The sequence below is a fragment of the Tachyglossus aculeatus genome, chromosome 24, assembly GCF_015852505.1.
Source record: "Tachyglossus aculeatus isolate mTacAcu1 chromosome 24, mTacAcu1.pri, whole genome shotgun sequence".
NCBI classification, from domain to species: Eukaryota; Metazoa; Chordata; class Mammalia; order Monotremata; family Tachyglossidae; genus Tachyglossus; species Tachyglossus aculeatus.
The window spans coordinates 8,166,539-8,178,563 of record NC_052089.1 but is presented as its reverse complement, the minus strand read 5'-3'; the positions used below and the strand labels follow the sequence as shown (position 1 = coordinate 8,178,563).

Sequence of the window (12,025 nt, the reverse complement as noted above, 5' to 3'; positions counted from 1 at the left end):
ATCAATGGTGTTTATTGAGTACTTACTGTGAACAGAGCATTGTTTTAAGAGTTTGACAGAGTACAGTGTACTGTAAGCTCGTTGTGGGCAGGGGATGTGTCTGTTTATCATTCCATTGTACTCTCCCAAGCTCTTAGTACAGTGCTCTGCACGCAGTGAGCACTCAATAAAGGCGATTGCATGAATGAATACAGTACAGTAGTTAGGCATGTTCGCTGACTCCAAGGAGGTTACAGCTTAGAGACTACTCAAATGTTAGTATGGATTTAAATGTAGTCACAGTTATTACTTGGAATAGTTTTAATTAAGAAACCTAAGTATGTCACATAATAAGCGCTTAAGAAATACCGTTTTTTAATTGTTGCTCAGGCAATTTTTTGATAGTTCACTGTTCAGGCCACTCTGATTTACTTGATGACCTATCGCTTTATGCTCTTTTCATTTCAAAAGAGTCACGATTCCTTGCCTTCTTTGCAATGTGGAGATCCTGTTCCATTATTTAAGTGCCTAAGTGCATTCCCAGTAATAACACTGACGACATCCCGGTGTTAGAATGTTAATTGGGACTGCAGCTATACATTCCCAAGACCCTATTGCTTTCCTACTCCCGGGCTCATTATGGGCAGGGGCCGTGTCTTGTAATTCTGTTGTATTGTACTCTACCGAGCGCTTATTACCGTGCTCTGCTCATAGTAAGCACTCAAGGAATGCCATTGATTAATTGATTGACTTGCCTGAAATCTGCTCCAAGTGAGGAAAATGTTGCATAAAGCTGCTCACCGGTGCCTCAAGAAGTTTCTTTTGTCATGACCAATGGAAATGTAGTATTTTTTCCCTAACATTCTGACCGGGCTTTGCTTGGATACATTCATGTTTCCAAGTGTTCCCTGGGACACTGGAATGTGAGGGCAGAGATATGGGTTTGACAAAGGGCAGGCACTTTTGAATCACGGATCATCTGCCCTGTGGGTGCGGAGATGGTCCTCTAAGTTTCTTAAAATGGAGGAGGAAATCTTCCCTGAGTCCCATGCTCTTAGGAGATCTTTTGAGTTTTCAGTTAGTTGCTAGCAAGGGCTTTTTTCCTTCCAGTCAGTGGTATTTATTTAGTGCTTACTGTGTACAGTAAATACGATTGAATGTATGAATACAGAACACTGTACTAAGTGCCCTGGAGAGTACAGTTTAACAATATAGCAGACATATTTCCTGCCCACAACTTCCCTATTTCATTAACTCACTAGTGGATAGAGCACAGGCCCAGGAGTCAGAAGGACCTGGGTTCTAATCCCAGATCCGCCACCTGTCTGACCTTGGACAAGTCACTCAACTTCTCTGTGCCTCAGTTACCTCTTATGTAAAATGAGGATTAAGACCATGAGCCCCATTTAGGACTAGGACCCAGCCCATTTGATTAGCTTGTACCTACCCCAGTGCTTAGTACAGTGCTGGCATAGAATAAGTGCCCCCTCCAGACTGTAAACTCACTGTGGGCAGGGAGTGTGTCTGTTTATTTTTGCATTGCACTCTCCCAAGCCTTAGTATAGTGCTCTGCAAACAGCGCTTGATAAATCCAAAGTAGAGAAGCAGTGTGGCTCAGTGGAAAGAGCCCGGGCTTGGGAGTCAGAGGTCATGGGTTCTAATTCCGGCTCCACCACTTGTCAGCTGTGTGACTTGGGGCAAGTCACTTCCCTTCTCTGTGCCTCATTTCCCTCATCTGTAAAATGGGGATTAAGATTGTGAGCCCCACGTGGTACAACCTGATCACCTTGTATCCTACCCTGTGCTTAGAACAGTGATTTGCACATAGTAAGCGCTTAACAAATGCCATCATTATAATAATAATAATAATAATTAAATACGATTGAATGAATGAATGCTTAACAGATACAGTAAACAAACAAAAAACCCCTTAATTTTACACACAGAACTAGTTGCTTCCCTATAATACCTTCAGGAAATCAGTGGTATTTATTGAGTGTTTACTATGTGCAGAACACTGTACTCAATGCTTGGGAGAGTACAGTACAACAAGAATTAGCAGACTGGAAGTGGCCTTCTGGGAAGGGTTGATATATAAGCTCCCCCCTAGACTCAAAGCTCCTTGTGGGTAGGGATCATATCTGCCAACTCTGTATCGTGCTGTTTGAAGCACTTAGTCCAGCCCTCTGCACACTTTTTAGCACTGAGGCCTCCCCGATAAAGCCCTGGTCTCCTGTATTCCCTCTCTCTTCCGAGTCGCCTTCGTTCTTGGATCCGTATCCTGTATTCACCTGATATGCATCCGCACATTCAGCCCCCAAACACTAATATCCATATCTGTAATTTATTTTAGCGTCTGTCTCTCCCTCTAGACCACAAGCTCCTTGTGGGCAGGGATCATGACTTCCAGCTCTGTTGTCTTGTACTCTCTTAAGTGCTTAGTACAGTGCTCTACACACAGTAAGCGCTCAATAAATACCCTTGATTGATGTACTATTACTCTAGGGATTCACCTTGAAAGTACAAGATCCCCTCTCCCGCCTTATGCTGAAAGAGAAGGAAAAATAAGACCAGTGGAGTCCTGCTTGCAGTTTGCAGTGACTTTAGATAACTCCCGAAGATAAAATTTGAACCTTCATTTTTGTTTTCTCTTTATTTTAAAAAAAAATAATTGATTCCTTTGATATTTAGTTTTTTGGCTGTAGAGCACTAGAGAACAATTACTGTCTTTGAGGATTAACTCCCGGTAGCGCAAATATTTTGGGGGAGGGCAGTGAGAAACAGCATGTCTTACTGGAAAGAGCACGGGGAGGCAGAGGACATGGGTTCTAATTCCAGCTCTGCCAGGTGACTGCTGTGTGACCTTAGGCAAGTCACTTAATTTCTCTGTGCCTCAGTTACCTCATCTGTGAAATAGAGATTAACACTGTGAGCCCCATGTATTTATTCTGATGACTTGACACCCATCCACATGTTTTGTTTTTTTGTCTGTCTCCCCCTTCTAGACTGTGAGCCCGTTGTTGGGTAGGGACTGTCTCTATATGTTGCCAACTTGTACTTCCCAAGCGTTTAGTACAGTGCTCTGCATAGAGTAAGCGCTCAATAAATACGATTGAATAAATGATAGGGACTGTGTCCAGCCTAATTACCTTGTATCTATTCCAGCCATTAGAGCAGTGTTTAGCACACAGCAAGTGCTTAACAAATACCACAATTATTGTTAGTTCTGCCCGAAATATTAACCTTTTAACAAAGCCCACCTCGCCACTACAGTAAATCACTTTTTAGGTAGGCTCTTAGGGACCGTCTCTATATGTTGCCAACTTGTACTTCCCAAGCGCTCAGTACAGTGCTCTTCGCACAGTAAGCACTCAATAAATACGATCGATTGATTGATTTTTCCACTTGTAGTTGTGTCTGGGCTTTGATGGATTCCTCAGCGGGATTCCTCAGCGGGATTCCTCAGCGGAACTAAGTTTGTCAGATAAGGACCTAGGCACTATCAGTTCATGCCAAGGAGCTTGTAAGTTCACTTGACTCCTGACCTCTTATCTGACCTTTCCTGTGACAGGTACCTTTTCTGCTACTCTGAAGTACTTCCTGATTGAGGGGTATGGTTAGGGCATCATTAGTACCCAGCTCTTGAATAATTGAGAGTCTTTTTTTGTTAGTTTAATGGAATTTAAGCACTCCCATTAGACTTTAAGCTTGTCATGGGCAGGGAATGTGTCTGGTAATTCTGTTTTATGATACTCTCCCAAGTGCTTAGTAAAATGCTCGGCACTTAGGGCTCAGTAAATACTACTGATGGTTTGATTGCTCTGTGCCTGCCACTGTACAAAGCGCAGGGGTATATACAGGCTAATCAGGTTGGACACAGTTCATGTCCCATAGGGCTCACAGTCTTAATCTCCATTTTACAGAAGAGGTAACGGAGGCCCAGAGAACTTAAGTGACTTCCAGAGGTCACACAGCAGACAAGATTTGAGGAAGGACCACTAGCCCGGTAGGCCAAGAAATCAAAAACGTGACCCAGACCGTCTAAATGGTGTCTTTCTTTACTCAGAATAAGAATTTTCTTTCAGGAAGAAGCCCACTGGGTGGATAATAGCTCTAACTGAAACTTTTCTTTAGATACATTTTCCTGGCTTGAAATAAAGTGAAGATATCAAGCCGTTGTTTAATAATAATGTAGTTCATCAACTGGAACATTCTGTAATTATGAGTTAACCAAATGTGAACGCTACCTCATCTGTAGATAGCGTCAGGATTGTTAGCCTGCTCGTAGCATCTGTACATGAGCTAGAGCAGGCATGGTTCGGTTTAATCGTATTGTCTTTAGTGCACGAGTTTATAAGCAATCTGAAGAAAATGATTTTATTTATAATGTCACTTTATCTGAAAGATTAAATTCTTATGACAGGATTTAAAGGCTAGCTGTATTCTGAAAACGTCCCAATCAATCAGTCAATCGATTGTATTTATTGAGCGCTTACTGTGTGCAGAGCACTGTACTAAGCCCTTGGGAAATACAAGTTGGCAACATATAGAGACAGTCCCTACCCAACAGTGGGCTCACAGTCTAGAAGGGGACTAGGGGACTTCCCAAAATAGAAGAGGCGATCCTTTTCGAATCATTTTAAGTAAGGTTCCATTCAGTGAGCCACCTTGTGAATGATTTTTGTTTACAAGCCAAATTTAAGACTTGCGAGAGATTTAATTTATTTTTGCAGTGACTGTGTCAGAAACTTTGAGCCTATATGTATAATGCTCCTTTGGAGTTTATTTTTAACCTACTAGTCCCTGGGTTTATTTGAATTGTTGCAAATTTACAGAAAATGCTCACCCTCCGGGTGAGCCAAATTAGGAAGAAATGCATTAACCAAATGAGAACAATGGAAAAACCACCTTAACTTGCTTGTCTTAAGCTCTTGTTCGTAGAATTTGTTTCCTTTTCAAATGGTAAAGTAATGCTCAGTTATCATGGGGGTTGTAAAGTTGGCACTGGGTAACTGATGTTTTAAAAAAATAATCTGAAGAAAACACATTAGAAAATTAAAAAAAAAATTAAATCCCATCTCCTCCAGAAAGTCTTCCCTGACTAACCCCTCATCTCTGCCCCCCCCAACTATCCCTCCTTTCTGGGTCACCCCCATGCCACTTAGGTATATGTCCTTGATACTCTGCTGCTTCCTGTCTCAGTAGGTGGCACTTAGTGAGCACTTAGCACATGCAGAGCACTGTACTAAGTGCTTGGGAGCACACAGTACAACAGAGTTGGTAGACATATTCGTTACCCTCAACAAGCTTATAGTCTACCTGCAAATTATAGGCTGTCACCCTCGCTAGATTTCAAACTTCCTTGTGGGCAGGGATTGTATCTGCTAACTCTGTTGTATTGTATTCTCCCAGGCACTTAGCAGAGTGCTCTGCACACAGTAAGAGAGTAATGCCATTGATTGAAATAAAAATAAAAGCTTTTCTCACAGATGGAAGCATCTGCATTACCACAATGTCCTGTTGAAATAATCTAAGCGCTTAGTATAGTGCTCTGCACACAGTAAGTGCTCAGTAAATACGATTGAATATTCATTCAGTCTAGAGTCTAGTGACATACTTTGACAGACCATAACTATTACCCATCATATGGAGAAAAAAAATATTTCAAATGCGATTAACTCCCGAAGAGTTATTAGACATTGACTACAATCGCTATGTCTTGCCATTTAATTTGCACTCTGAGTTCCGTGAGTCTACCAACTCGGTTATATCGTACTCTCTGAAATGTTTAGTATAGTGCTCTGCATGCGCTAAGCACCCCAAAAATATGATTGATGAGAAGAAAGGGAGACATTCAGAGGGTAGGTGGCTCAATAATGGTTGGCTACTAATTCAATTTAATTTTGCCATTTAGGATCATTCAGTACTACTTATTGAGTGCTTACCATGTGACGAGCACAGTACAGTCGAGTTGGTAGACACATTCTCTGCCCACAAGGAGCTTACTGTCTTGCCGTCTCTCTGCTCAGAGGCAGTAGTGTATATTGCACTGAGTTTTAGCAACAAAAGTTGGGCAACATCTTAGATCAATCAATCAATCAGTCGTATTTATTGAGTGCTTACTGTGTGCAGAGCACTGTACTAAGCGCTTGGGAAGTACAAGTTGGCAACATAATATATCTGTAGATCCGTAGATCCATAGATCCGTAATACCCATGGATCAGATGGCAGGGTATCTTTCAAAGTCGGCCGTGGAAGAGGAAGCGTTTTTGATTTGCCTTTCTGGATTAATGCAGAAATCGTCCAAGGTTTGGACCAACAGTGTCAGAAAGTCAGAGTCAAGTGAGTCAACGTGAGAGTGATTCATGGATGAAGCTTGGAGTGGAAGTTCATCTCTCCTCTCTTGACAGTTTATCCCCGTTATTGTCTACTGGTTTAATCACAGCCTTTCGCAATCTAGAAATGCAGATTGTTCAGGGAGAACAGCACGAGGCTGCAGAGGGCAGTGTATGTCAAGTGGAGCTTTGAAGTTGGTGAGTTTCCAAATACAGTCCCCGAACTGCCTTTAGCTGAACATTTTTAGCTTTCCATCACCTCAGTCAAGCAAGCAGACCTATTTATCGAGTGCTTCTTATGTGCAGGGCACTGTACTAAGCGCTTGGAAGTGTACCTGTACAACAGAATTAGCAGTCACGTTCCCTGCCCGTAATGAGTGAGTTAGGAGCAAGGAACTGTCTTGGCGACAAATCCAAAAAGAAGGCTATGAGTCTGAAGGTTGAAGCAAAAATCAGACTTTTGTCTGCTCTCTTTCATGCAGAAAGGAGGAAAGTTTGTTTTCCAGAGTTTCAGAAACATTTTGACACTTATGATGCCCAATTAGGTGACTGTTTTGCCCCCAGAATACTCATGCCAGTGGTTAGGGGGATGAAAAGATGAAGGATAATTATTAAGCCTGCTGTTCTGGTGAATCAGCTCTTCTCTGGAAGTAAAACCCTTGGCTGGTGTGTATATGTGTGTGTGTGTAAGGGAAATAAAAAGATATCCTCCAAGGTAACATATAGGAAGTATCCTTTCAAGACTGTTAAGCATGTGGTGGGCAAGGAAAATGTTTACCAACTCTGTTGTATTGTACTCTCCCATGTACTTAGTACAGTGCTCTGCACACAGAAACTGCTCAGATAATACCATTGACTCCAGTCTCTCAGTTTTCCCTTGGGACTGAAAGTCGGTCATGTTGAGCGCTTACTGTGTGCAGAACACTGAAATAAGTGCTTGGGAAAGTACAGTGTAACAATAAACGGACACATTCCCTGCCCACAGCAAACTTATAGTCTAGAGAAGAGTAACATAATATTTCTTTGTATCCCAGTTGCTTTCCAGAGAATTTTCATTTGCCCTGGAATCCGTGTTTTCATGTAATTGGTAATCGTCATTAGTGTTTGACCTCAGGGAACTCAAATCTGATAAGAAATATTCTGTGTTTAACCCATGTGCCAGTTATTGATTTTAGGACATTGTCAGTACACGGCAAATAATGCTATCTTTGGTTTCCCACCATTATACTCATTTCTCAGGGAGATTGAGACCCCTTGCTTTTGAAATGTGCTGTTTGTGCCTTGTGATTCAGTCACAGTGGCATTTATTGAGCATTCACTATGTGCAGAGCACTGTACTAAGTGCTTGGGAGAGTACATTACAGTGGAATTAGTGGACGTATTTCCTGCCCATAATAAGCAGTGCTCCCATCCCCATGTGTTTTTATTTTTGCTTGACCCAGTGGAAGGGGGTCTGGGCTTGAGAATCAAAAGACCTGAGTTCTAATGCGGGCTCGGCCACTTCCTGCTACGTGACCCTGGGCAAGTCACAACTTCTCTGGGCCTCAGTTTCTCGTCTATAAAATGGGGATTAATACTGGTTCTCCCCTTGGTTTTAATTATAAAGGGACAGTCTGACTGGATTAGCTTATACCTACCTCATTCATTCATTCAGTCGTATTTATTGAGTGCTTACTGTGTGCAGAGCACTGTACTACCTCAGTGCTTAGCATGTAGTAAGTGCTTAATCAGGACCCCAATTGCTCTTCTTATTAGTATCTATACCCACCTACAGGTGATACCCATGCCACTTAGGTTGCTCAACATGCTACTTAGGTTACTCAAGGAAAGAAATAAAGGAACCCTTTTCTCCCTATTGCTTCATTACTTTCCCCCTCTTTTTCACAGTCCCTCCATCTGTTGAACAAGTGTGAGCTGTTTTCACTTTTGTTTTTAGTCGGTTTGAGTCAGCTTCACTTTCTTGTGCTCAGAGGATTCGGTTTCTTGGGTTTGTAACCCATTGGAAGGGGGATATTTATATTGGAAAAACATATAGCTTGAAACTTTTGAGTCAAGTTGCCAAATTCTTCAAAATTCCATCTGGTTCTGAGAAACCTTCCTTTCTATTTTTTAAATTTAAATTTGATTAGGTTGATGATTATTATTCTAATTGTTAGTATTATATGGTAATTAAGTGCTTCCTATATGCCAAGCACTGTTCTAAGCCTTGGGGTGTATACAAGGTAAAGAGGTTGGGCACAGTCCCTGTCCCATATGGGGCTCTCATTCTCAACCCCCATTTTACAGATGAGGTAACTGAGGCACAGAGAAGTAAAGTGACTTGCCCAAGGTCACACAGCAAAGTGGCAGAGCCAGGATTAGAAGCCCTGACCTTCTGACTTCCAGACTCATGCTTTATTCACTACGCCATGCTGCTTCCCAAGTGCTTAGTACAGTGCTCTGCATACAGTAAATGCCCAGTTAATATAAGTGATTGTACTCTCCCAAGTGCTTAATACAGTAGTTTGGAAATAGCATGGGACTGGGATTCAGGAGACCTGGGCCCTAATCCTGGCACCACCATTTGTCTGCTGTGTGACCTTGGGTGAGTCACTTAATCAGTGGTATTAATTTAATAGTGTGACTTACAGTCACTGTGCTTCAGTTTCCTCATCTGTAAAATGAGGATTAAATACCTATTCTGCCTTCTCCCTTGTCTGAGCTCCACGTCCACCCTCATTCTCTTATATCTACCTCAGTGTCGGGCGTATAGTAAGTGCCTAGCGAAATACCCCAGTTATTATAATTCTTCGGGTTAGAGATAGGCAGCTGGGCCAGCTTCAGACATTTAGCATCTCTGAGACTGGGAAATGGGCCTTTCCATTGTGTTCTGTTTGAAGCCATTCGAAGACTTAGTGTGGAAAGGCTTAGTAATAATAATAATAATTTTGGTATTTGTTCAGTGCTTACTATGTGCCAAGCACTGTTCTAATCGCTGGGGTATATACAAAGTCATCAGGTTGTCCCAAATGGGGCTCACAGTCTTCATTCATGAGGCACAGAGAGTGAAGTGACATGCCCAAGGTCACACAGCTGGGATTCGAACCCATGACCTTTGACTCCCAAGCTTGGGTTCTTTCCACTAAGCCACTCTGCCCGGTATTAATCACTTAGTATAGTCCTCTGCACTCAGTAAGCGCTCAGTAAATGCCATTAATTGATATAATAATAATAATAATAATGGCATTTATTAAGCGCTTACTGTGTGCAAAGCACATGGCATGTTGTAATGTGTCATGTGGAACTGTGTCCCCCCGAGACCCAGAGTGTTCATTCAATCATATTTATTGAGCACTTACTGTGCGAAGAGAACTGTACTAAGCGCTCAGGGGAGTACAATGCGACAATAAACAGACACATTTCCTTCCCATAATTCATTCATTCATTCAATCGTATTTATCGAGCGCTTACTGTGTGCAGAGCACTGTCCTAAGCACTTGGGAAGTACAAAATGACTTTAGGTGGGGGAGACAGACATCAGTACAAATAAATAAATGACAGATATGTACAGAAGTGCTGTGGGACTGGGAAGGGAGAAGAGCAAATGGAGCAGATCAGAGTGATGGAGAGGGGAGTGGTAGATGAGGAAAAGTGGGGGGCTTAGTCTGGGAAAGACTTCTTGGTTTTGGGGGACCCCTCCACCCACACTTCTTGCTGCAGAGCCCTTGTGTTCTGTTCTCAAGACACCCTCCGCTGTTTGTATAGGTGCTGCTTCCTACAGTTGGAGCTTTTCACATCTTTCATCATGGCCACCCTTCTTGACATTGAACGCTGAAGCAGTCACCTTACTTGCTTCCCGCAGGGTGCAGGCCCCACAGACCTCCTTATCTTTTCTCTCTTCACCCCTAACTTCCCTTCCCCTTTCATCCCAGAGTTTATCCTCATCCCACTTGATCCTGCTGAAGCTTTTAGCCTTCTACTGAACCAGTTCTTCAGACAAAAGCAAGTATTGTGATTGTTAGCGGGTTAAGTCTTCCCTGACTCTCAACCCTCATTTCCTCACTCCCTTCTGCATCACCCTTCTACCTGTTACTCTATTTATTTATTTATTTATTTTACTTGTACATATCTATTCTATTTATTTTATTTTGTTAGTATGTTTGGTTTTGTTCTCTGTCTCCCCCTTTAAGACTGTGAGCCCACTGTTGGGTAGGGACTGTCTCTATATGTTGCCAATTTGTACTACCCAAGCGCTTAGTACAGTGCTCTGCACATAGTAAGCGGTCAATAAATACGATTGATGATGATGATGATGATGGATCTGCTCCCTTTTTTTCCACCCCTCCCTCAACCTTACAGCACTTCCATACATATTGATTTATTTTCCTTTCTGCCTCCCCCTCCAGACTGTAAGCCTGTTGCGCCAAGGGAACTTGTCTCCCAACAATGTCACTGGGAAGCAGCATGGCTCAGTGGAAAGAGCAGGGGCTTTGGAGTCAGAGGTCATGGGTTCAAATCCTGGCTCCGCCAATTGTCAGCTGTGTGACTTTGGGCAAGTCATTTAACTTCCCTGTACCTCAATTACCTCATCTGTAAAATGGGGATTAAGACTGTGAGCCCCCCGTTGGATAACCTGAATACCTTGTAACCTCCCCTGCGCTTAGAACAGTGCTTTGCACATAGTAAGCGCTTAATAAATGCCATAATTATTATTGTTATTCTTCCTAGTGCTTCGTACAGTGCTTTGCGCACAGTAAGCATTCAGTAAATATTATATCGGGGGGAAATAAATAGGCATCAGTGAGAATTCAAAGTGCATAAGTGTTAATGTTGAGGAACAATACTGAACATAGTATAATAGTAGTGGCATTTGTTAAGCACTGTGTCCCAAGCACTGTATTAAGCCCTGGGGTGGATACACAATTGACAGATCATTCATTCATTCAGCCATATTTATTAAGTGCTTACTGTGTGCAAAGCACTGTATTAAGCACTTGGGAGAGTGCAATATAGCAACAAACTGACACATTCATGCCCACAATGAGTTCCCAGACTAGGCAGGGAGACAAACATTAATATAAATAGATGAATAAATTACGGTACAGATATACATATATAGATGTGTGTGTATATATATATATGAGATCAGGCAGAGTTCCTCTCTCACATGGGGCTCCCATTCTGAGAGGAAAGAAAAAAACTGATATTCAGCCGCCATTTCTAGCTGAGAAAATAGGGTCCCAGAGAAGTTGTGACTTGCTTAAGTTCACACAGCAGGAAAGTGGCAGAAGGGGAATTAGAACCCAGATCTCATAACTACCAGACTTGTACTCTTTCTATTAGACCACGCTCTTCCCATGTAGAGTCATACGTTCCTGGGGGCAGGAATCTCGTATCAGTAAGAGAGACGGGAAGGGAGAAATAGGAAGGCGGGAAAGGGGAGAGAAAGGCCTTTTGTGTAATCGTGAGAGCAAATCATTTAACCTCTCTGGATTTCAGTTTCCTCCTCTGAAATGGGGATGATACCTGTTCTCCCTCCATCTTAGATCGTGAGCCCCAAGTGGGACAGGAACTGTGTTTAATATGATTAGCCTGGGAGACAGAAGGACCTGGGTTCTAATCCTGGCTCCACCCACTTGTCTGTTGGGTGATCTTGGGCAAGTCACATCCCTTCTTTGTGCCTCAATTACCTCACCTGTAAAGTGGAGATTAAGACTGTGAGTCCCATGTGG

At 42.5% G+C, this 12,025-nt stretch overlaps 1 protein-coding gene across 5 annotated transcripts in view; it reads left to right on the top strand.

Moving 5' to 3' along the window:
• The window catches only part of BBX (BBX high mobility group box domain containing), a 206,886-nt gene that overhangs the window by 40,355 nt on the left and 154,506 nt on the right, over window positions 1–12,025 (top strand). The window contains exon 1 of one of the 5 annotated variants that reach the window (XM_038766023.1): window positions 3,931–3,985. The exons of 3 other annotated variants lie outside the window; for them this stretch is intronic. The gene's annotated coding sequence lies outside the window, so the exon portion shown is untranslated. Of the gene's footprint in view, window positions 1–3,930; window positions 3,986–12,025 lie in introns of those variants that run through there. One more of the 5 variants, XM_038766020.1, reaches the window with a different exon arrangement.